Raw genomic sequence first — 24311 nt, forward strand, 5'->3', positions numbered from 1 at the left:
GTTTGGGTTGATCTGTATCTGGAAGTGTAGGTGCTCGTGCATTGACTGAGACTGCAACTCAATGCTGGTAGTCAGGCTGAGGTTGTTCTTGTAGATTATGGAAATGCTTCTCTGGGCCGGTTGGCTTTGCCCTTATGGAAGATTTTGTAGTTGTCCAGGATGGCCATGACGATGACTGGGGCAGCGGTGGGGGTGATCCAGGTCTCCATGAAGAAGGTGATATTTGGGGCTGTTGAGTTGAGGAGGTCCCAGATATCTGCTGCATGTTTGACGAAGGAGCATGTGTTGAGGAGTATGCACTTGAGGTGGCTGTCCGTGCTTGGTGCAGGAACATGGGGTGGTCCTTGGAGGGTGCTGGAGCAGGTGCGGCAAGAAAAAGGTCCATAGGTGTTCCTGGGGTCGGCGTGGTGAAAGGTTGAAGATCTTCCCTGGTTCAGGGTGTGTAGAGTGCTGGCGCTGAAGTGGCGGAGTGGGTGAGAGCCGGGGTCCATGGCGCTGGGTGCAGTCTAGGCACAAACATGCGCAGACGGGCTGGCCTTTGGCACGCCTTCAGCACGCCCACTGTGTGGCCGCACTGCAGCTGCCATGAAAGAGGGGAGGGAGGCGGGGGGTCCGGTCAGCTGGGAGACGGGAGGGCAGGAAAATCGCTTCGCTGGGGTGATGGGGGCAGGGACACAGGGTCAGCAGCAGCCTGGGACGGAGAGGAGGCAAGAGGGCAACAAGAAAGAGACAGAAAAAGAAACAATGTAAAAACAGAGGTAAAGACAGAAGTAAAAAAGCAGGAGTAATTAGAGACAGAGAGAGACAGAAGATACTTACTTGCAGATGGCCACTAGGCCACCAGGGATGAAGGGCAGGCAGGAGCCTGTAGGTGGAGGAGGGTCTTGAACCAAGAGTCAGACAGGCTCTCAGTTTGTTTCCAAGGCAGAGGCAGCAGCAGCAGCTAGATGAACTGGGGAGGGCAACAGACGCTGACCAGGAGGTCAGTGGAATCGCCCTCTCACAGCGCTGCAGCCACAATAAAGAAAGGGAGGGAGGTGGGGGCTATGGTCAGCTGGGAGGCGGGATGGCAGGGAGGGCAGGAAAAGAGCTTCACAGGGGAAATTGGGGCAGGGCCGCAGGGGAAGAGGAGGCAAGAGGGTAGCGAGAAAGAGACAGAAAAAGAAATTATGTGAAAACAGTGTTGGACCTGGCCCTTTTACAGGGTCATTCCGCAGACTTTTTGCCTTTTGCCTCCTTATTTTTATGACCTTTGTTGGCTGACGTTATGACTCTGAGCACTTTTTCACTGCTAACCAGTGCTAAAGTGCATGTGCTCTCCCTTGGTATGATTGGCTTATACCTAATTGGTATATTTAATTTACCTATTAGTCCCTTGTAAAGTGGTATCCCTATACCCAGGACCTGTAAACTAAATGCTACTAGTGGGCCTGCAGTGCTGCTTGCATCACCCACTGAAGTAGCCTTTCAAACCTATATCAGGCCTGCTAGCACAGGGCCTGTGTGCACTGTTTTCTGCCACAGGGACCTGGCATCTAAAGTTACTTCCCAGGCCCAGAACTCCCTTTTTACTACCTGTAAGTCATCCCTAAGGTACGCCCTAGCTAGCCCTATGGGCAGTGTGCAATGTATATAGAAGGCAGGACATGTGCCAGGTTGCGTGGTCTGTCCTAGTAGTGACAAACAGCCTAACTTGGTGTCTCACTGCTGTGAGTGCTGCCTTCTCATAGGATTGTATTATAAATGCCCTGCCTTAGGTGTAAGGGGTATTTTCTGCTTTATGAGGGGTAGCATAGGCATGTTTGGTATGGTTGTAATGGTGGTAAGAAATGCTGCTTACTGGTGTAGGTGTATTTTTTATTACTATTACAGAAATCCAACCTTTAGAAAGTGAGCATTTCTCTGTGCTTATGACTTTGGTGGTTTGCAGCTTGACTCCAATCCGCGTCTGGGCAGACTGGCAGTTGGGCTTTGTGCATACTTTTCAGACAGCCTGTACACAGGCAGGGTGAAGGTGTCACAAAGGTGCATTTACATATTGTATGGTCTTCCTGGGCTGAGAGAAGGGAGCGGCGAGGCACACCTGCTTTTGTAAAGGCTGTGCCCTGACCTCGCACAATAGGGTCGTTTACCCCCCACTGATGTTTGGAGCCTGTGCTGGAGGAGAGAAGGGGCACTACCAGAACCAGTTATAACTGGTTGAAAGCCCCTCTCCTCCTCATTGTAAAAGACACTGTAAACTGAATATAAGTACAGAGGAATTTTCCCCACATTTGGAACACTTTGGTACTTACTTATAACTGGACACCAAATGCTGGAAGGACTCCCCAGGAACCGCCTTGGACTGCTGCTGCTGTGCTGACCTGTGACCTGCCTAGTCAATTAGGGAAACTGCCAGCATCCACCTTGCGCTGGTCTGTTGCTGGGTCCTGCCGCCCTGTGCTCCATCCTGCTGTTGTCCCCCAGGGGCTGGGTGCTGTGGCCCCTGACGCCTGCCATCACCTACTTGACATTGCCTGAAAAGCGCTTGTCTTCTCACAAGGGATCTGGCGCTCAGAAAGCACATTGTCCTGCCTAGGCGTTTGGAAAGCGCTTTGCTGGCTGCTATCGCGCTTCGGAAGTGCTTCCCCACTGCCGGGGATCAGTGCTGTGACCCGGGCTCTTTAGGGATACACCCCGCTTGTAAGCACGTTGTGGGTTACCTTCAAACCCTCACCACTGTGACCCGGCTTGATTGGCTTTGAGCGTGCTGGAGTTGCGCTTCTCCCGGATCCCCAGGGCACAGAGAGATGAATAGTGGAGCATTTGGGCTCCCACTCATACCACCGGGGCGATGCACTCACTGAGGAGCGCCCCCGGGGCACGAATCAGCACCTCTTTTGGTGCACTTGCAGCACTGCGGCCGAGAAGGGCAGGAGAGCGGCTCACGCACTGTCGGCTGCGGCTGCTTCCAGAGCAGAGACGAGGCCTCACCGGGGCCCCTGCTCCGCCCAGCCCCCAGTCGATGAGGGAGCGCTACACAAGGAGGGAGTCCTCAACGGAGGCTCCCCTCCCCTTTTTGTTATTTGGCCCCAGAGATCACAAGCGGGCGGACGCCTCATCCGAGGCCCCCACCTCACCAGATCTCTTCTGACCCTGCATTTTGCCGGGTTTGGACTCGGTCCCCCCCCTTTTGGAGAGGCCTGCAATCCCAGGTAGGGGCTCCCTAGCGATTGTGGGTCCCAGGAGGGGCCCCAATAGAATAAATCGAGGGGGTGTGTGCCGCCCCCTCTTCCGTTGTCTTTCCTGGATACACAACCCCCGTTTTGCGCATAGGAGCACCGGGGGCTCCTATATCGACCTTCGAGGCACTAGGAGTGCCTTTTTCTCTGGAACCAGGTACCTTTGGGGACATGTTAGGGTCTTAGAAGCCTAGTATGGACATTGGGAGGGTGATAGGTTCCATGCCTATTTTTCTAATGCGATGTATATTTGCTACATGTTCCTGTCATGGGCATGACATGCTGATATATGTTTTTCATGACTTGCTATATGATTTTATAATGTTCCTGATATAGGCCTTTATGATATTTTTGATGACAAGTGCATTTATGTATTTATTGTGATTCCTGACTATTGCTTATGTTGCAGAATCCTGAGTACTTACGTGCTCTAATGTGATAACTGCTTATTCTTGCAGGGTATTAGCAACTTGTGTAACGTTCTGACAGCTGCTAAAGTAGCAGGGTATTACTGGAATGTAATGTTTGGTCTAATTATGTTTTGTGTAATACAGTTTATTTTTACATTGCTCAGTGTTGTGTTTACTTTGTTGTGTACATCTTGCGTCACTTGTGTTGTGTGTGTGTTGTGCAAATGCTTTACACATTGCCTCTGCGTTAGGCCTGACTGGTTGTGCCAAGCTACCAAGGGGGTGAGCAGGGGTGTAACTCCCTTGCCCTGACTAGAGTGTGTGGGTTCTGCCTGGCTTAGGTGCATACCCTAGCCAACCAGAAACCCCATTTCTAACAACGATGTATTGTGAATACGTTTGTTATTGCTAAATTCAATATGACATTTGCATAATTGATGCTTGTGATACGGAACATTCTGTGTATGGCCTGAAAGTGTAATTGCTATGCTCAACTTACGCTATGATGTAACAGTGATAAAACCGATTGCTTGTGTTATTGATATTAACCCTATGTTCCATGAGTGTTACAAACATTGCACTGCAATTGTTGGATATTAACTGTATGTTCCCAGAGTGGTGCAAACATTGCATTGTGATCTTTTGATATTAACCCTATGTTTTCAGTGTGATCAAAAAACACCAAATGTGTGTTCCTTGGAATTTTAAGTACAGCGCATAAATTAACTCATGAATGTCTGCAAATCCAAATAATCTGAGAATGTGTTGCCATTATTTGTTGTCTATTTCAATGTTTATGGAGTCGAGTTAGTCAGCATCTTAGGAAATCTCAGCAAGGTCATCAAACAAGATATCCACTGAACTTCAAGTACATTTAGCTAGGCATTAATTAAGGTGAGGTGGGACCAATCTAGGGTCACAGTGGGAGTAGTCATAGGTATTATAGAAGGTTGAAGGTTCTTATTCAATTGCAGGTAATCCACATCATTTCCACAAAATTCCCAAAGAGAGAGGAAGAGCCATCTAAAGTGGGAAAAGGGAACCTAATAGGTATACCTAGCTTGCACATAGTAGTCAGAGACTAGTATATAAATGGGTTACAAGTAACGAGCTGTTTGACCAATATGTAATTTATCATAGGAAAGCACAGCTCTTCAAGGAACATCACCAGATCTGGACCTGCAGCTCCAGTTTCTCTCTTTCTCTTTCACCCATCCCCTCTTCCCCGGGGCGTTCCAATGCTGATCATGCGCATTTTTTGTGGGAGGCACACAACGTCTAGGAGGAATTGGGAATAAGTAACTTGGTCAACATTGTGTCTCCGTGGGACAAACAGGTAAGTGCTTGACACAAAGTCAGTGTCTGCTTGCTTCTCTACCACATTTTAATATGTAGACCATGTGAAGCAAATGAAAAATATACTTGATACTAATGCAAGTAGCGGTATGTTAAAGGTACAGTGTCCTGCTAAGGATCACTACCAACACACACAAACACATTGCTACAAGTGTCTGGTCACACCAAACATTTTATTTCACTGTACAGCACATAAGCTGTCCATATGTCTGGACTGCCTATGCCAAGAATGGCTGAGTCATATTGTGTGAAGGTACACACACCAAGGTACAACCCCCAGACCACGGAAGGAAGGGCCTTGTCAGACATTGTCCTGTAGAATAGGCAAACAGAAAAGTAAATGGTGTCAACAGCATGAGCCTTAACGCATACCAAATCAAAGTAATCCAACATCACATAAGCCAAGGTACATACAGAGGGCAGAGAAGAGCCCCTGATCACAGGTCCATCATAATCCACTGACCATGCATTTGGTGGTATGACACAAACATATATCATTGTGGCACGTGTAATATAGCCTGCAATGATAAAATACATTTAAAGCTTCAAAAGCGTAAACTGTTCAGCCTATGTGAAGGGTGAATGTGGTGCTTGCACTTGATGATAACATATTTCATGGCCACATGATCACACACGTGATGCAATCAGCCCAACAAACCACAATAAGCAAGTACAATGTGCACTTTTGACCTTCTACACAAACACTGTTCAAGCTGCCTTGGCACAGGTCTCATACACCCCCATATCTGTGACCTACATTACCTGGAACAATCCATGTACACTTCCTCTGTAGGAACAGGATCAGCCAATGTCACAACTCTAAAATACCCACATGAGGATGTCATGGTGAAGGTACCTGTACAAAGACAAAACAAAGAGTATAGACTTGAAAACATTCCTATTACACAAATCATATGGCAAGCATCTGGAAAGGAAATTGCATTGTAATGAGACTGACACAAACAAAGTAGCTACACCAAGGTGGGGATATGTGAAAGGCTAACCCTTCAAGCGCCCTTTGGCTGAATATTGCAGCAAATTAGCTCCCCAGTTTTTGCCAACAAACTCTACTCCACACATTCTAACAACTACAGTTCTTCGTACAGTCACGGTCATTACATCACGTGACATAGTTACACTCAAGAAAAGTAGCTATTGATGAGATGTTCTCACAAATGAGCCCCTTCCTCTTCACCACTGTCATCCTCACTTAGCATTTCATGAGCTTCACCTGGTGGCACTGGAGGATGCCCTTGCTCTAGGAAGTACAGAATATTCCTCTGCAGAGCAATGTTGTGGAGCATGCAGCATTCCACAGTGATCTGACACGCTTTTCTGGATGAGTTGAGGAGGGCTCCACCTGTCCGGTCCAGACATTTAAATCTGGCCTTCAGGAGCCCCAAAGCCCACTCCACTACCCGCTGTATTCTTCCATGGGCCTCATTGAAGCAGACTTCCCTTGGCATAATTGGATTCCTTATTGGTGTCAACAACCAAGGACGGTTTGGATATGCAGTTTTCTGTTAAGAAATTGGACATATGTGCAACAATCAGTCCCTCTTATCAGGATTGTAGCATTAGACATTGCACACACAGAAACAGGGCAGATTTGACTTACCAACCAATCAGGCCCTCTCTGGGAACAGTTGTGACCTCAGATGAGTTATAGTGCTGTTCCGCATTATGAAGGAATCATGGGCTGAACCCCGATAACAGGCACAGACCTGTGAAATATATAGATATGCCAAATATGCAACTTGCACATTGATGGAATGGAAGTTCTTTCTGTTGTGGTATACTTGTTCATTGGCATGCAGTGGGACCAAGCCAACATGTGTGCCATCAATGGCCCCCACCACATGTGAGAGGTGTGCAAAACCATAAGAGTCAGCCTTCAGGGTAGATTCACTATGGTGGCCAGCAGAAGCGGCTGATTCGGACTAGCCTTTCAGTCCTGGCCCGCTGCTCGACGACACCATGTCAGCCTCTGCTTTTGGCCAGGCGCGTATCGGGGGATGACTGCAGGTGGCACCGACATCGCAACCACGCTTTCCTGGCTTCGCACGGCACGACGCCCAGGAAGGCGGAGCACAGCCAGGGGTGCCGTGTATAGCTTGGATCGGCTCGCGGCTGCTCAAGCCACGCCGCGGCGGTCATTGTTTTTTTTATTATTTGGTGCCGGCATTAGCACTCGCGTTGGAGTTGCGGAGGTGCTCGGCTGGTTCCTGATGAAACCTAAGACTTTGAGGACACCCCGAATGGGACGGGGGAAGCTCATTCTGGAGACCAACGCAGGGAGGAGAAACAAGAAACAGTCTGCTGCCCTCCCAAAGACCGAGTCAGCGCGCAAAGAAAAGGAGTACAGAAGAGCGCCCTGGCGATGGAGAAACCACAGGATAATGCTGCACAGGTCCCTGCAATGTTCAAGCAATCAGTGAGGGTGAAGCAGACGCCCCCCCCCGAAAGAAACCTGGCAACGAAGGAGCTGGGCCCTCAGGATGCAATGGTGCTTTGGAGGATCCCGCAGGGATTGTGGCCAGGGGAGCAGACAGCCAGGTTGGGGCAGGTATGACTTTAATACATGGGGGTTTGTGGGCTAGTGAATTGGACCCCCCGGAGGATGTTAACAGAACAGACCCCTTGCAGTTGGTGGAGGGGAATGCTGACCTGGGTGAGGCCGCCAGAGGAGCAGGGATTAGCAGTTTAAAACAGCATGAGGCACTGCAAGAGACTACAGATGGGGGAAAGATCCGCCCAATATCTAAGGTGGAAGTATTGAGTACCAGCCGAGGGGGGAAGGAGGATAAACTACTGGGGGCTACTGGTGAGATTGGACAAGTGGATACTGCAGAGAGTTTCTTCTCTCTCTCTGACCAGTCAAAGGAATCAGACAAAGAGACTCCATTAACAGACATTGATTCAGAATGCAGCTCCATTGCTAGTATTTGGGGGTCGAACAAACTGACCTGCAGAAGGAAATCGATTGATCAATTCAGCAATGGTGGTAACCTTGGGACAATGTATAGGGGAGCGCAACCGAATGACCAAGAAGGAGCAGGGGAGCTTCAGTAGGACTATACGGCCACCCAGCAGGCATTAAAAAAAAATAGCACTGCTGATGATTCTCCTGTAGGATCAATGATTGGGCCCTCAGAACAGGCCGGGCACCCTTTGTTGGAACTTATTTATCATACTATGGTACACAATCATGAGCAAGCACAAAAAGAGAGCAGGAAAGCTAAAATCTGTGAATAAACAACTGCAGTCTTCCATTAAAAGAGTGATGAAGTCTTGTCATGACATAAGCACATGTATTACTTCAATGGACACCCGTACCGATGCGCTAGAAACAGAGGTTAAGGCTACAGCTAAGCAGACGGTTGCACAGGAGCAGCAGATCTTGGACACGCAGTGGAAACTAGAAGATGCTGAGAAACGTCAGCGAAGGAATAATCTCCGGATTCTGGGCATAGCGGAGGGGCTGGAGGGACAAGACACCAGGTCTCATATAGTGTTGCTATTTAAGAGAGCCTTCCCAGACCTTTCTGGATGGAATTGGAGACAGATATTCAGAGAGCACATCTATTCTCACTTTTCAAGAAAAAACAAGGGGTGGATACTAAAGGCGGTCAGAATTACCCTAGGGCCATCATTATATACTTTGGCAATTGTTTGCTTTGGAAAACAGTGTTTGAAAAAACTTGCCTCAGTTCAAGGATAAATGTAGATGGGGTATCCTTCGTCTCAAGACCAGACTTTGCACATGCTACTGTAGAGAGACGATGGTGGCTGAGACAGATGATTGCGTCTTTTCAGGAGGCAGGGGCAGAAGCATATCTTCTAAGCCCCTCTCAGTTAAAAGTCACTTATAAAGCTGCAACACTGACCTTTTTGTCTGAAATCAAAGCTGGGGAATACCTGTGGCAAATAAGAGACAGCAAAAATGGCGGGAAATTAAGCTGAGCTATGGGCTTTTGACGCTGGGGGGGAGACCGAAGGTTAGGTGCAGCTCGGTGTTCTTTCCCTCTGGCTCATTAGGGGCTTTCCCGCTGCCTGTGTTGTGTTTTTTTTTTTTTGCTGCCGTTTGCGGTTGGTGGGGGCAGTCGTGGTGGATAGGAGTTTGGGTTATGTTTGTTCTATAGGATAGTTTTTTCTATGGTGGGATGAGCTGGGGGGGTGGACGACTTCCAACTTACGGCCAAGCGGCCTGGTGATCCCATTTGCTGGGGTTGGGGTAGGAGGGTGGATCAGGGGTGGGGGTTTTATCTTTTGTGAGGGGGGTTTGGGGTTGATCAGGGTGGGGGGAGAGGGTGTAAAGGAGTACACAGTGGGGAGGACAGCAGTAATGGCAGTTTTTTTGTCAACGCAGAATATGGAAAAACTAGGTGGTTGGTACAACTAGGGTGTAGAAGAAGATGGATAATATGGGTCAGGGAAGTAAAATGCGTATAGCTACAGTGAACGTTTGCGGGCTCAATGATGGTAAAAAACGGCAGCTGGTAAAGGAAGGCTTTATGGCCTTTAAGGCTGACATTGTCTGTATGCAAGAGACACATATTGCTGGTGCGCAGAAACATTTAATATAATTTTCTGGATGGAAGTTGGTGGCGTATACAAATCAAAATACAACTACTAGAGGGGTTGCTATACTTATGTGCATTAGGTCTTTGGTGGTATTAAAACAATTCATGGATAACACGGGTCGGGTGGTGGTGCTGGAGTGTCTGGCCAGAGGGTCAAAATTCACAATCTGCGCGATTTATGGATCAAATGTAGATGATCAGGAGGTTTTGGACTCAGTTAATAGGGAGCTCGCATCTTGGGCGACCCCGATAGTAATATGTGGTGATCTTAATATACATTTGGATAGTGAAACCCCCATTCAAGAGCAAACGACATACCAGGGGAGGAAAACCAATGTTTTTTCAGCACTCCAGAAATTAATATTAAACTACGGTCTGATTGATGTCTGGCAGAGGTGCAGGCCACTAGAATTAGGCCATACGTTCTTCTCTTTTCCACATAAGAAATCAGTAAGGTTAGATTGTTTTTTACTGTCAGCATCTCTGCAAGAGGGGCTAAGGATTGAGAGATATCCTAGAATAATGTTGGACCATAACCCACTGGTCTTGGTGGTGGGTTTAGGGAAGGAAGGTTTCCAGGCTAGGTCTTGGTCATTTGTTAGCCGAACCAACGTATGTGCAACAAATAAGGGCGTGGATCCTGGAGATTTTTTAGATAAACCGGGCACTGCCTCCAGGCATATAGTATGGGATACGTTTAAAGCTTCCGTTAGAGGAGAGACGCTGAGGTATGCGGTGATAAAAGAGAGGCTGCGCATCGAACAATTAGAGCTAATACAGAGAAAGCTGATTGCAGCCGAGCAACGACTGGGGGAGCCGGTAGTGAATAAGGCAGAGATGTCAGATATTTTAAATGAGATAACTGTTACAAAAGCAGAGGCTGTAAAACTATATATGGAAACGGCCGCAGCTAAGTTTCTGTCACATTGCCAGGAATGTTATGAATATAGTGAGAAAGTTGGAAAGCAGCTGGCTTTAAAAATAAGGCAGAAGATAACCCATGGTAACATTAGTGCACTTGAGAATGAAGATGGGCAATTAGTCAGCGGCGTCCCTGAAATTTTAGAAGTGCTTTGAAGGTTTTATCAAAAACTCTACTCACAAGAAGCATATCCCCAGGAGGAGGAAATATCCCAGTACATGGCTAACATCTCGGTGGGGCAGCTGCAGGAGGGGGACAAAAGCGAGCTGGAAGCCCCTCTGTTGGATAAGGAAATTGGCGCAGCAATCAGTGCTCTTGCAAGTGGGAAAGCAGCAGGCGTAGATCAGATTCCCCTTGAATTTTATGAAATCTTTTTTGGGAGCTAAGGAAGGAACTTCTTTGCCTATTTCTGGAAGTACAGGCGGGGTCCTATGCCGATCTCATGGGTAGAGGCTAACATAATCGTTTTTTTTAAAAAAGGCAAGGAACCGCATTTACTGGGCTCCCACCACCCAATTTCTTTAATCAATAGCAAAGCCATAATGTATGCAAAGGTGCTTTCTAGTCTTTTAAGCTCAGTGATTTCTAATCTAGTTTCTCTGTGGCAGCACAGGTTTATCCCTGGGAAAGGCACAGCCGATCATATCAGACATGTAATTACCTTATTGGATGCCAGGGATAAGCTTCCAATGGCATTAATATTGCTTGACCGGAGAAAGCATTTGATCGGGTGCAGTGGTCCTTTTTATGGACAATTTTGCGTAAAAATAACATCGGCCCTGGGTTTATTAAGGCTGTTCAGCAGCTTTATCGTAACCCTGTTGCCACCATGCAAGCAGCGGGGTTAAAATCAGCCCCTATTATCATCCAGAGAGGCACAAGACAGGGATGTCCGTGCTCACCATTGCTGTTTGCTTTATATATCGATCCATTGATCAGAAAATTATTAAGCAACAGATTGATTAGGCCGTTGGAATTGATAGGGGGCAGCACTAAAATACTGGCTTATGCTGATGATATCGCGGTTGTTACAACTGACCCTGCGTTGCTTTAAAGGAAATAAAACATGAGGCGGTACGATTTGGAAGGGTGTCTGGATATCTGCTGAACAAGACCAAATGTCAAATATTAGCTAATGGCTGGACAACTATTGGGGATAAGCGCAAGGTGACCCAAGTTCAGTATTTAGGGGTTAAGCTGACATCAAACCTTGATGAGATAGTAGAAATAAACATGGCTCCCGTTTAACGAAGGCTAAGAAGGAACTGCGGCGTAATAATAACTTACAACTCTCATTGGTGGGGCGCTGCAATGTGATAAAAATGACCTTTCTACCTAAAGTGCTTTACTTTTTTAGAACTATACCACTAGAAATAGGGCAGGATTGATTTAAACAAATGGAAGGATTGACTAGCAGTTTTATATGGTCTTATACTAAAACACGCTGGGCTCTCCGTTATTTAATACTCCCAAGGGAGAGAGGGGGGTGGGCGCTTCCTAGCTTCAAATTATATTACTTGCCGGCCGTATTACAATATGCACAGACATTATTTTTTTGGGTAGAACCATGCAAGATACTTTCCCCTCTATTTATACACTGATCTGGGGAAAGGAGGCTGACGCAGTCTTCTTACGAATATTGGAACCCAGTTACTTTAAGAAAGTTAAATTTAAAACGATCAGAGCTGCTTTTCAAGTATGGGTGAAGGCCAAGCGCAAGATAGGTATGGGACGGGTTTGTTATTACACGCCGCTCTGGACCACGCCAATGTTTCCCGAGATTTTTAAAGACAGCCATTGTTTAAAATGGGCTAATCATGGGGTCCAGAAAGTGGGCGATTTTTTTTCATGAGAGTGGCCATTTAAAGTCGCTTGAGGATCTGAAAGCAGAGTTTTCCCTAGACAGTAGAGATTTTTTTACATTTTTGCAGATCAGGAATTTCCTACTGAGTACCTTCAAACATAACCCGTGTGGGTGAAGGATTAGACTATTGGACGCCATGGGTAAAGTCACAGTCTGCACTATTAGAAACCTGTATCCACTTCTCCTAGATTTAGTGCAGGATGATGTGGCAGCGCTTGTTAAGAAATGGGGGCGGCGGGTAGGTGCTAATGAGTCTGCGGTTCGTGAGTCTTTAGACATGGCTCAAAATGTTTTATTGTCAGCCGGAGCGCAATCTCAGCATTATAAGGTTTTATATAATCTATATTACACACCGGCTAAGATTGCTAGCTGGGGTAGGACAGAGGGCACTACCTGTCCCCGGTGTGGGAGTCCGGAGGTAGACCTCTGCCATATGTTCATTAATTGTGGGAAATTGTCTAGGCTTATTAATGATATTTCAGATTTCTTGAAAAAACTGCTGAAACAGGATATTAATCTAACACCCCAGCTGGTGTTGCTGGGGGTTGATGAGTCTGTCTGCAAGAATCAATCGCAATACTTTCTGTTTTTGGCAATGTCTGCGCTACGCGGGTGTGTGGCATCTGATTGGCTGGAATCTGACCCCCCTTCCTGGAATCAATGGATTACAAGGCTTTTATATGTATAGCCTTTGAAATACTGTCTATCTAGGATAAAGGGCACCACATCTAGAAAAAGAGGCTCTAGAATCTGGGCACCTCTGCTTTAATGGATTAAGGGCCCCGAAAGAGGATAGACTAAAAGCTAAGCGATCAATGAATTTTCTTTTTCTTTTTTATTTTCCGCCCGGTATATGAAAACATCAGTAACTGACATCTGTATATCTATGTATTGATCATGATTTTTCTTTTTTGATGAAATTGTACATTACTGTGTGTCAAAAATGAAAAATTAAAATAAAAAATCAGCCTACAAATTGACTAAATACTGATGTCAGGGAAACTGGATGTAGCTGTTCAGGTGTTTCAACATTGCTCAGAGGACGTCCTTCATCACCAGACTGAACATAGGTTGGGACATGGCAGCTGACAGGGCAACTGTGGGCCCTGTGGATGGAAAGTGCAATACTGACATGACTTGAATAATCAGTAATATGCTGGTTGGATAACTAATACCTGGCATCAGATCTGACTCCAACTGATGACATACATCCACTATTGTTTGCCGATTCAGACAATACAGGAGGATGATGTGTCATTCTTCCATGTCTGAAGGTCTGGCAGTGGACGGTAGACAGGTGGTTGTCACATCTCTCCTCTCCCTAGGTACCTCTGTATGACAATAAATGAGTTCTAACATTAGTCATTGTGTCCCCAGCGACGTACATGTCAATGATATCATGTGACAAGGCATTTTAGAAGGGATAGACATGGCAGCCAGGACACATTACAGCTGCTAATAACACAAGGGTCACATGTGACCTCCATGGTTTTCCACACGTGTCTACAACATGTATCTGGACCAACTCAAATATGTGCATCACAGTTGCCCCTCAAAATGTGATGGGATATCCCAACAGCAAAAATGACCTTCGGTGGGGAGAGGGAAGGTGGACTGTGCCCCACTGCAAATTTCCATCTGTGCCCTGCAACATATTACAATGGTATTTGAGTAATAGGACCTAGAGAACAAGACAGAATAAGCATGTTTGTGAGCTCAAAACAACATTTTCGGAGGTGTGACACAGTTTTGAAGCCCAATACCACATTCAAGGCATCTAAAATGGCGGCTGCCTGACCTACTCCACTAGAAATTAGGAACCGCCCGCGAACGTCAGTGGAAGTCGGCATGGTGGTAGGCGGTTGCAACCACAGTTGACACAGCCATAGGATAATGTTGTTGCCAGTAGTGGTTGTGGGACAGTGGCTGTGTTTGACGACGGTGATGACTGCGTACGTGACAGACGTGACCACCATGTTCCGAGGAATCACTCATTTGACTCCTGACACTGCTGCCAGCAAGACCTTCATGACCTGCTGTGTACCACCTCTGAGAGCAATCATGCCACTTCCAGCAGGTGATAGGGCCCCTATCTTCTCTTCAGAGGAGCTAGAGAGGCTAGTGGACGAGGTCCTACCGGTGTAAGAACAGCTCTATGGTGCACCAGAGGAGCAGGTAAGTACCTCATGTGCACAGTTTTCTCTGTACGTCACCATCCTTTCCCTCCTCACAGGCTAGAATGTGGACATGCGTGCCAGGTTGACTACTCATGTGCCTGTAGGTGCAGCCTGTGTGGCATAAATGGGAGGGATAATGTGCAGGTAATGGTGGCCGGTGCCATACGTAAAGTTCATTCACATTGTGTTGTGTGGGTTTTTTGGGTTACTAGATCCTCCTTGTGTTGGATGAACATAACTAGGAGACGAGACATTACTGCCATCCACTGACATTTCTTTCCTTATGATTTGTGCACATATATGTGCATGATAGCATGAGCTGTGTATGCATGTTGTATTAAGTCAGTTGTGAGTAATGTGAAGAATGTGTATGGTGCCACAGACGTTTTGTTATACATCTGCCCCTGCTAAACTTTTGTTTGGAAGGCATATCATGACTCACTCTTCCCTTCAGGTTGTCACACACACCACATGGCTAATTGCTGTTGGCTACAGGAGGGTCTGTCATGCACGGAAGTGATGAGAATGTAGTGTAATGTAAGTTCTGTCTGTTAAGCCTGCAAAAACCAGGGCCTGTCACATGTATCTCCCAACATGGGTCCTAGTCTAGGCTGGGGTGGTCACTGTGGCTATACCACTGTGGCACTGTGTCCACTCACCATACCACAGCAGATCCAGTAATGTGGACAATATGAGGCTCTGGTGTAAAATCCTGCCCAGAACGCCATATTCCTTTGATTAGATTATGAATGGGTTCAGAGGTAAGTTACTAATCTAGCCCACATGTGCACTTAGCATGATTAGTAATGTGTGTCTTTGATTCATGATAGGTCCCTTACTCCCACAGCCCTCTTGTCACCTTCCCACATGTCATATTTGTCCTGTGCAGGGTTATTATATACATGGCAGTCCCACAGTGCAGACAGTGTGTTGATTCCTCTGAGGCCATGATATGTGACTCAGTAGATTGGTCACATAGCAGAAACTGTATAACACATGCCTTTGTTAAATGTCATCTCTGTAGGATGGACACATATGTCCAAAGGAGTGTTCTGTGGTACAGGTGCATAACACAGAACCCCACCACCTGAATTGGCATGAGTCTGCATTTATTAGTCCACATGTCCCCAGATGGAAAGGATAGACACTTTCTGTATCTGCCATGCAAGTCCCTTCCTTGTTACCCATGTGTAATGTTTGAGTTTGTACTCTGGCAGTTGCCTGTTAGCGACTGTATGTAAAGACTCATTCTCACAGTGTGAATCTGTTGGCCCATTCATGCTGAAGGCGCTTACCCTTCAAAAGCCACAGAGGTGTGATGTCTCTCATAGTGGCTTGCATCTCCTTCAGGTTGGTAGGGCAGGTTATGGCATCCCCATATGATGTCAGTAAGCTTGCTTAGTCATTATAGGGCCTGAGCAGGGTAGTGGGATAGTCTGATTGTCTTCAGGTTGAGAATTGTATGTCTGTAGTCATGTCCCTGTAGTTATTGGCTTGTATGAGTCACACTCATGTGTATTGACAAATAGGAAATTTCTAGATTGATGTTACTGACATGTATGTGACTCAACTATTTATGATAGCCTTGAGAACATGATCTCGTGATTTGTCTTTTGCATCCATGCCGGTCAATGACCATCAAAAGAAGGGAATATGGAGAGCCATCACCAAGAAGGTGCAGACCTTGGAGGTCCACAGCCGGCAGAGGACACACAGCAGAAAAGGTTGGGAGGACCTAGGCACTGGGCCCAAAAGATTGCAGAGGCCTGACTGGGGATGTCCTCCCAACGTGGGTGGGGTGCCCATTGGAACTTGACCACCCAAATATCCCCCATTCTGCCGATGGCCTATCCGAAGCTTGATGGGCTTTTGAGGGCAGCACAGCAGCCAGAAGGGTGTGAGTACAGGGCATATTCCTGCCTGTCCCATTGCCAAGTGATTGAGTTAAGTTCTGGGGACAGCTCCCCCTGACAATTAGGGATGAGCCATATGTCATTCAGTAGATGAGTGATTGTTTGTGTAGACATGTCACGTGTTGTTTACTGATGTGTCTTGGTGTAGGAAAGTCTTCCTTTTTGCCCTGGTCACCCCCACACTTTTTGGACAGGTACTGGTGGTTACTGACTCTTGGCTGTGCCCTGGGTACTGCTTACAAGTCCTAGGTCCAGTGCTCTGTGTATAGTGGATATGCAAATTAGGCTAATTATAATTGGCAAAGTTAACCTACCTATATGTCCCTAGTATATGGTATGGCATGGAGGTTTAGGGACCCCAGCATAGGTAGTGCCCCCATAGGTGCACTGCAGAGGTGCCCAGTGTCATTTTAAAGGCAGGCCTGCCTTGCTGGCTGCTTTTAAATTAAATTTACATGCAAATTCGACTTTGGAATTAAAAGTAGTTCCAAAGTCTTAAACTACCTTATTTTTATATATAAGTCACCCCTAAGGTGTGCCCTATGTGCCCCTAGGGCTGGGTGCCATGTAACTATAAGCAGGGACCTTATAAAGATAGTTTTATAAGCCCTGGTGAGGTAAAACAGCCACATTTGTTTTTCCCTCATTGTAGTGAATGGCCTCCATAGGCTAGAATGGGGAGACTTTATTTTAATTTTTAAAGTGCCCTTAAGTAACAGATACCAATAGTTTGGTATCAAATTAATTGCTATAATACATCCCACAACTTCCAGTTGTTGGATTTAATATAACTTGTTCAGGTAAAGAGTTTTAAACTTTACCTAAAAAGTTGCCAACTTCAGCCCTGCAGTGTTTTTGCTGCTGTGCTCTGATTGGCCAGCCTGTGGCAGCCTGGCCAGGCTGCGTTGATGACGTCTGACGTGGCCTGGCTTCACACAAAGAGATGTGCCTGTGGGAGGAGATCTCCCCTTAGCAGATGGTGAGGCAGGAAGGGGGAGGGCTGCCAAACTGGTCTTCCAAGGTAGAAGAGGACATTTGGAGCAACCCAGCAACACCCCCACATCTTGCAAACCCAGACAGTTAGGTTCCCCCTTGATTAGATTAGGAGAGGGAAGGAGAGGGGTGTGTTTATGATTTTTAGCCACACCAGTGGGTGGGCTCAGCCAGACGTAACCTCCACAAATCACTTTCAGCCATGATGGATTTTTGAAGAATGTTGCTCCCTGGGATTGATTTTTGCCACACTTCCCAGGAAGTGGTCACCACAGGGGGAAGGACCCTGCACCTGATTGGAGAACCAGGACCCTCCTGTTTTTCACAGGGATAAAACTGGCAGACCTGCACCCACACCTCAGATCCCCATCAGATTCCAACAAGGAAGAACCACAGGAGAAGAAGGACTGCCCTGCAGGACCCCTGGCCTGCACCTGGACCCTGCTCTCTGAAGGAATGCACCAGCTGCACACTTGGGCTTCACCCCAAGAAGGACTTTGCCTGGCCTTAACTGGTTCAAGGAGGGAATCCCTGTTTGCTACAGGTGAAAAATTACTAACCAGTGTCCCCTGCACCAACTCCTGAAGAAACCAACCAGCTGACCTCTGTCCAGAGGCCAAAAAGAAGTTTGCGCCAGGTGCCTTTTGGGAGTTGTAGTCCACCCCCCCAAGGATCATCTCAGAGCCTCTGGAACCTTGGGTGAGCTGTGGACCCCAAAAGAACCTTAAAGGAACATATGGGAGAAGATCCAGAAGTTTGGAGAAGTTTGGAGAACTTTTGAAAAAAAAGCTCCATAGAGGGACCGACCCGCCACAGCAACACTAGCCGGCTTGCCTCAACCGCGACCCGGCCTGACTTGCAGGTTCGTCCCGGTGAAGAAAATCTCCAAAAAAGAGACTAAGGTGGTCATTACAACATTGGCGGTAAAAGCCGCTTACCGCCGTGCAGAAGAACGCAAACACACCGCCGCGGCCGCGGAATTCCGCCACGGTCATTACGACCCACAGCTCGGAATCTGCCAAAATCCAGACACCCACACAAGTCCGCCACACCAAAGGTCAGTGATAAACTGGCGATAACAAAACCTCCACCATCACGCCAACAGGAATACACCCACACTATCACGACCCACGAATCTACGCGGCATTCTTTCAATCGCGGTATTCCATTGGCAATACAAACCGCCGCGCTCAAAATACACACACATATGCAAAACACAACCACATTGCACATTTTTAAATACACACACCTGATACACATACACACACCACTCCCACACACCCAATACAATATAAAACACACACCCACATCACCCACAAAGCCTTATGTCAACAATTGCGACTGAGGGCCAGAGAGAGACACCACCATCTACAAACTAGCATCCACAGGCACTCCACACCATCACTCACACAACATCCACGCACCTCACAAAACACACCTCTAAATATCACCTCACACATCACAACACACAACACCCCACACATCACCCACACCACCCCATGGCACCGCAAAGACATCCCAGGTTCTCTGAGGAGTCGCTCAGGGTCATGGTGGAGGAAATCATTCTTGTAGAATCACAGCTATTCGGATCACAAGTGCAGCACACCACCATAGCTAGGAAGATGGAGCTATGGCGAAGAATTGTGGACAGGGTCAACACAGTGGGACAGCACCCAAGAACTAGGGATGACATCAGGAAGAGGTGGAACGACCTACGGGGAAGGTGCGTTCCGTGGTCTCAAGACACCACATCACGGTTCAGAGGACTGGCGGCGGACCCCCACCTCCTCCCTCACAACTAACAACATGGGAGGAGCAGGTCTTGGCTATACTGCATCCTGAGGGCCTCGCAGGAGTAGCTGGAGGAATGGACTCTAGTAAGTCAAATCTTAACTATTACATCCCCCAACCACCTGCATGCTATCACATATCCCCACCCTCGCCCTCACCCCATCACTCCAACTCCTCACGTATGTCCCAATATCACAAACCACACATCCCAAACTCAAGCCCTGCATGCAACACCAACGCATGGACACCCATCACCAATGCATGGCCACTACACATACCCATACACCCCCCTAAACCATTATCACACAAGGTCCTACACAGGAATGCAAGCACTGGGGCACACGGTCACCCACCCATTGCACACCATGGCACACACACATGCAATAATCATGCCTTTACACCCCTGCAGGACCCCTACCCAACGTCACCGGACAGGAGGGTCCAGATATGTCCACTCCACCCACAGAAGAGGCCCACAGTGATGACAGCAGCTCTGTCCAACTGTATCTAGATGACCAGCCCGGCCCATCTAGGACCTCGGGACAGTCGGTTCCCCTCACACTGGCACATGCCACTATGGAGCTTGCCCCCTCTGGAAACATGAGTGCAGCACCCACCCAGCGGGCCCATACCTCTGTCCCCAGGACACGTCAAGCAGCAGTGTGTCCACCACTATAGGGAACCCAGGCTAACCCACCACCCCAACAACACCAGGGACCTGGGGGCAGTGGTAGTGGGCACACGGTTCAGGGGACAGAGGCCCAGGAACACAGGGGAACCTGGAGGGCTGCTGTGCGACAGGGGGAGGACACGCCCAGGGAACCCACTCTCCACGAGGCCCTCTCCAACATCATGGGAGCCTACCACCATTCCAGGGGACGATGGCAGCGGTACTGGCCAAGTTTCAGGAGACCCAGCGGTTGCAGGAGGAACAGTATTTGGGGTTCAGGGAGGAACTCAAATCCATCAATTCCACCCTGGGCACCATTGTAGGGGAACTCATGAAAACCAGGAGGGACACTGTGGCACAACAAGGGGCCCCTGACACTAGCCTGGATGATGAACTGCCCACCACCTCCGCCGGCGCTAGTGGACAGGAGGCACCGCCACAGGACCACCACACCAGCACCCCACCCCCTGCAGATGGAGAACCACCCCGCAAACGGTCCCTGAGATCCAGGACAAAGACAGAGAACAATGCCAAGACCCCCGCCAAGAAATGAGACCACCCTGATTGTCATCCTTCTGTCCCACTTTGTCACCCTGTCCATACTTAAACTGCCCCAGCTCTACTTCCAATGCCCCTTTGGACAATGTGCCTGTGAGACTAATAGACTGGACTCTGCCATGGACATTCCTCCACCATCACCCCTGACCATTTTACAACCCCCCCCCACTATTGAGCACTTAAATAAACACCCTTAAATCAAAAAACAATCTGGAGTCAGTCTGTGCTTTTTGAAAATGTGTATTTGCAATAACAGTGGCAAAATGCTATATCAAATGTAATGTCAACATACCTATGTCACACAGCTCTAGTCCATGCGGAAACAAAGCAGATGTCACACAGTGGGAAATCATGAGGGAAAGTGACAACTCAGTGACCATACACTGGGTGAAAATGACAGACAGATGAGAGGTAGTGGAATTAAATCAGATGTAGCAGGCTGTGTAGTCTTCTTACCAGTGTCTCACTGGAAGTATTGCAGGATCACCGTGTTCCTGTTGTCTATGTCCTCTTCTTCTGCTTCCTCGTCTTCACTGTCCACAGGCTCCACAGCTGCCACAACACCTCCATCTGGACCATCCTCCTGCAGAAAAGGCCCCTGTCGTCGCAAAGCCAAGTTGTGAAGCATACGGCAGGCCACGATGATCTGGCACACCTTCTTTGGTGAGTAGAATAGGGAACCACCTGTCATATGGAGGCACCGGAACCTGGCCTTCAGGAGGCCGAAGGTCCTCTCTATAACCCTCCACTGCCCTTGTCCTGGGATTCCACACTGGGGTAAGTAGCCATGACAGGTTGGGGTAACCAGAGTCACCTGCAAATGGCGAGGGACAACTGTTAGACACACACTAACTCATAGGGACATCCCCAGACAACTATTCACACTGTGTTGGGTCCATGTCCTCACCTAATAGCCACACACGGTGCCTTGATGCTGCTATTTGTACTGGTCTGCCAAACACACCATCTGCACATTCAAACTCTTCCGGTTTCTGTACACCTGTTCACTCCTGCGGGGTGGACCAAGGCCACATGTGTCCCATCAATGGCACCTATGATGTTGGGGATATGTCCCAGGGCATAGAAATCACCTTTCACGGGAGGCAAATCCTCCACCTAAGGGAACACGATGTAGCTCTGCATGTGTTACAGCAGGGCAGACAACACTCTGGACAACACGCTGCAAAACATAGGCTGGGACATCCCTGATGCAATGGCCACTGTAGTTTGAAATTACCCAGTTGCTAGGAAATGGAGTACTGACAGCACCTGCACTTGAGGGGGATTCCTGTGGGATGGCGGATAGCTGACATCAGGTCTGGCTCCAACTGGGCACACAGTTCCTGGATTGTGGCACGATCAAGTCTGTAGGTGATGATCACATGTCGCTCCTCCATTCTCGACAGGTCCACCAGCGGTCTGTACACCGGAGGATACCGCCATCTCCTCACATGCCCCAGCGGACGGTGCCTATGGAGGCGAACAGCGAGCAAAGAGTCAACCAACTCTGAGGTACATAAACACAGCTTACTCTGAAATATTAGCAAATCAACATATGCCTGTATGAGTGTTTAGGCAAGGCCTAGATATGTGTGACGCAGTCCAAAATAATGGCATGTGGGCCCATGAAATGGCGGCTGCCTGACCTGTAAAGTGGGACAATGGGATATGAGGTAACTGCGCTGGCGTTGTACACCGTCGTGGTAGGCGGTCGAAGACCGCGGCGCAATCCTGCGTTGGTTAACATTGGACCCTATGGGTCCCAGGAGCCAATGATGATGTACGCCGGCGGTGACGGTCCGCACCGCCGCGGACGTGACCGCCATTTTCTCTCTGTTCAATCACTTGATACCTGATCTTCGACCGTAGAGGACCTACACTGCAAGTGCTGCTGTGACCTCAGTCTGGAAGAGACAATGGCTCGTGTGTCTGGGGAAAGGGCCCCTGCCTTCAGCACGGAGGAGTTGGAGAAACTCGTGGATGGGGTCCTCCCCCAGTACACGCTACTCTACGGTCCTCCAGACAAACAGGTAAGTACACTGTGAGCATGCTGTATTGGCAATGCCTGTGTGGAGTGGTGTGGATGAAAGATGGGGGGGGTGAGAATGAGAAGTGCATGAAACGACAGTGAGTGCATGTGCGTCATGGCAATGGTAGGGATGCGGGCCAATTACTGTGACGGTGCGGACGGTAATAACGTCTCTTTTTCCCCTGTACTATTCCTGTAGGTCAGCGCCCACCAGAAGAAGGACATTTGGCGTGCCATCGCCAAGGAAGTCCGGACCCTGGGGGTCTACCACAGACGGAGCACCCACTGCCGGAAAAGATGGGAGGACATTTGCCACTGGAGCAAGAAGATGGCGGAGGCCCAGCTGGGAATGGCCTCCCAATGTGGGAGGTGTGCCCGTCGCACCATGAACCCCCTGATGTTCAGGATCCTGGCAGTGGCGTACCCGGAGTTGGATGGGCGCTTGAGGGCATCACAGCAGCCACAAGGAGGTGAGTACACTCTCATTCTACTGATTCAGCGCGCATTGTAGGTGTCTGGGTGGGGGAGGTGGACTGTGGGTTCCCCTAGGCCAGGGCGAGTTTAGTAGGCAACGTTCCTTCGTAAGGCAGGCCCTGTGGCACCCCATCCCACCTGTGTACAGTGCCAACTACACCTAGTCAGGCTCCTGTGACATCCATGTGTGCAGCAATCGGGTATAGCCTTGTAACCCATGTCTCTGGGATTGAATAGGGAACTCCAAGTGCACGGCGTAGTGCAGGGGGCTTCTGTGTCTGTAGTGTCCGCCAACGGTAGTGGTATTGCATGCACTAAACATGTCTTTCTTCTGTCTTCCCCCCTTTTTACGGTCTCCCTGTTCTTGTGTGCATTAGCATCATCAGGCGGAGGAGCAGTGGCACCGGAGCAGGAGGGAGCTGCATCCTACATGGCCCTGGAGGGCGACACTATGGAGTCTGAATCTACCAGTGGGATGGAGGGCGAGGGGAGCTCCACGGCGGGGACAGGAGCTGACACCAGCGATACAGACTCCTCCTCTGATGGGAGCTCCCTTGCAGTGGCGGGCCCATTTGTGACCCCTGCATCCACAGGTACAGCACAGCCGCCACCCCCCCTACCAGCACTGCCCTCCCAGCAGCCCCTCAGCGTGTGTCCCGTGCCCGCTCACCCAGGAGGGTGGGCATCTCCTTCGCCCCAGGCACCTCAGCCCCTGCCCCTGTCTCCCCCCTCCAACTTCCTCCACCCAGACTCAAACCCCTGTACCTCAGCTTATCCCAAGCACACCATAAGACCAGCATGCACATACCTCAACACACAAGGGAAGCTCTGGCAAACATAAGCACCACACATCCCACAGGCACTCACGCACGCATCAAACACATGCAGACACACCAACATCCACTGCCTCCACTGTGTCCCCCTCCTCCTCATCTCCCTCCTCCCTCCCTGTCTCGTCTCCACTCACACCTGCATGCACTACATCCTCAGCCACTACGTCCATCACCAGCACACCCACCACCACACCCCGCTCACGTGCAGTCACCACCCCCACTACCATTCACACAGTGTGTCTGTGAGGCCACCTCCCAAGGTACACAAACGCAGCCACACACCCACCCAACAGCCATCCACCTCACGACAGCCTCCAGCCCATGCACCTTCAACCAAAGTCACCAAACGTACACCTCCTACAACCACTACCTCTTCCTCCACTCCCAAACCCCCTCCATCTACCCGTCCCAGTGTTCCTAAGAAACTTTTCCTGTCCAACCTGGACCTCTTTCCCTCACCTCCCCCACCCCTTCAGTCTCCTAGGGCCCGACTCTCCAGGTCCCAACCCAGCACCTC

Source organism: Pleurodeles waltl, chromosome 4_1 (assembly GCF_031143425.1).
Source record: "Pleurodeles waltl isolate 20211129_DDA chromosome 4_1, aPleWal1.hap1.20221129, whole genome shotgun sequence".
In the NCBI taxonomy this organism is placed as follows: Eukaryota; Metazoa; Chordata; class Amphibia; order Caudata; family Salamandridae; genus Pleurodeles; species Pleurodeles waltl.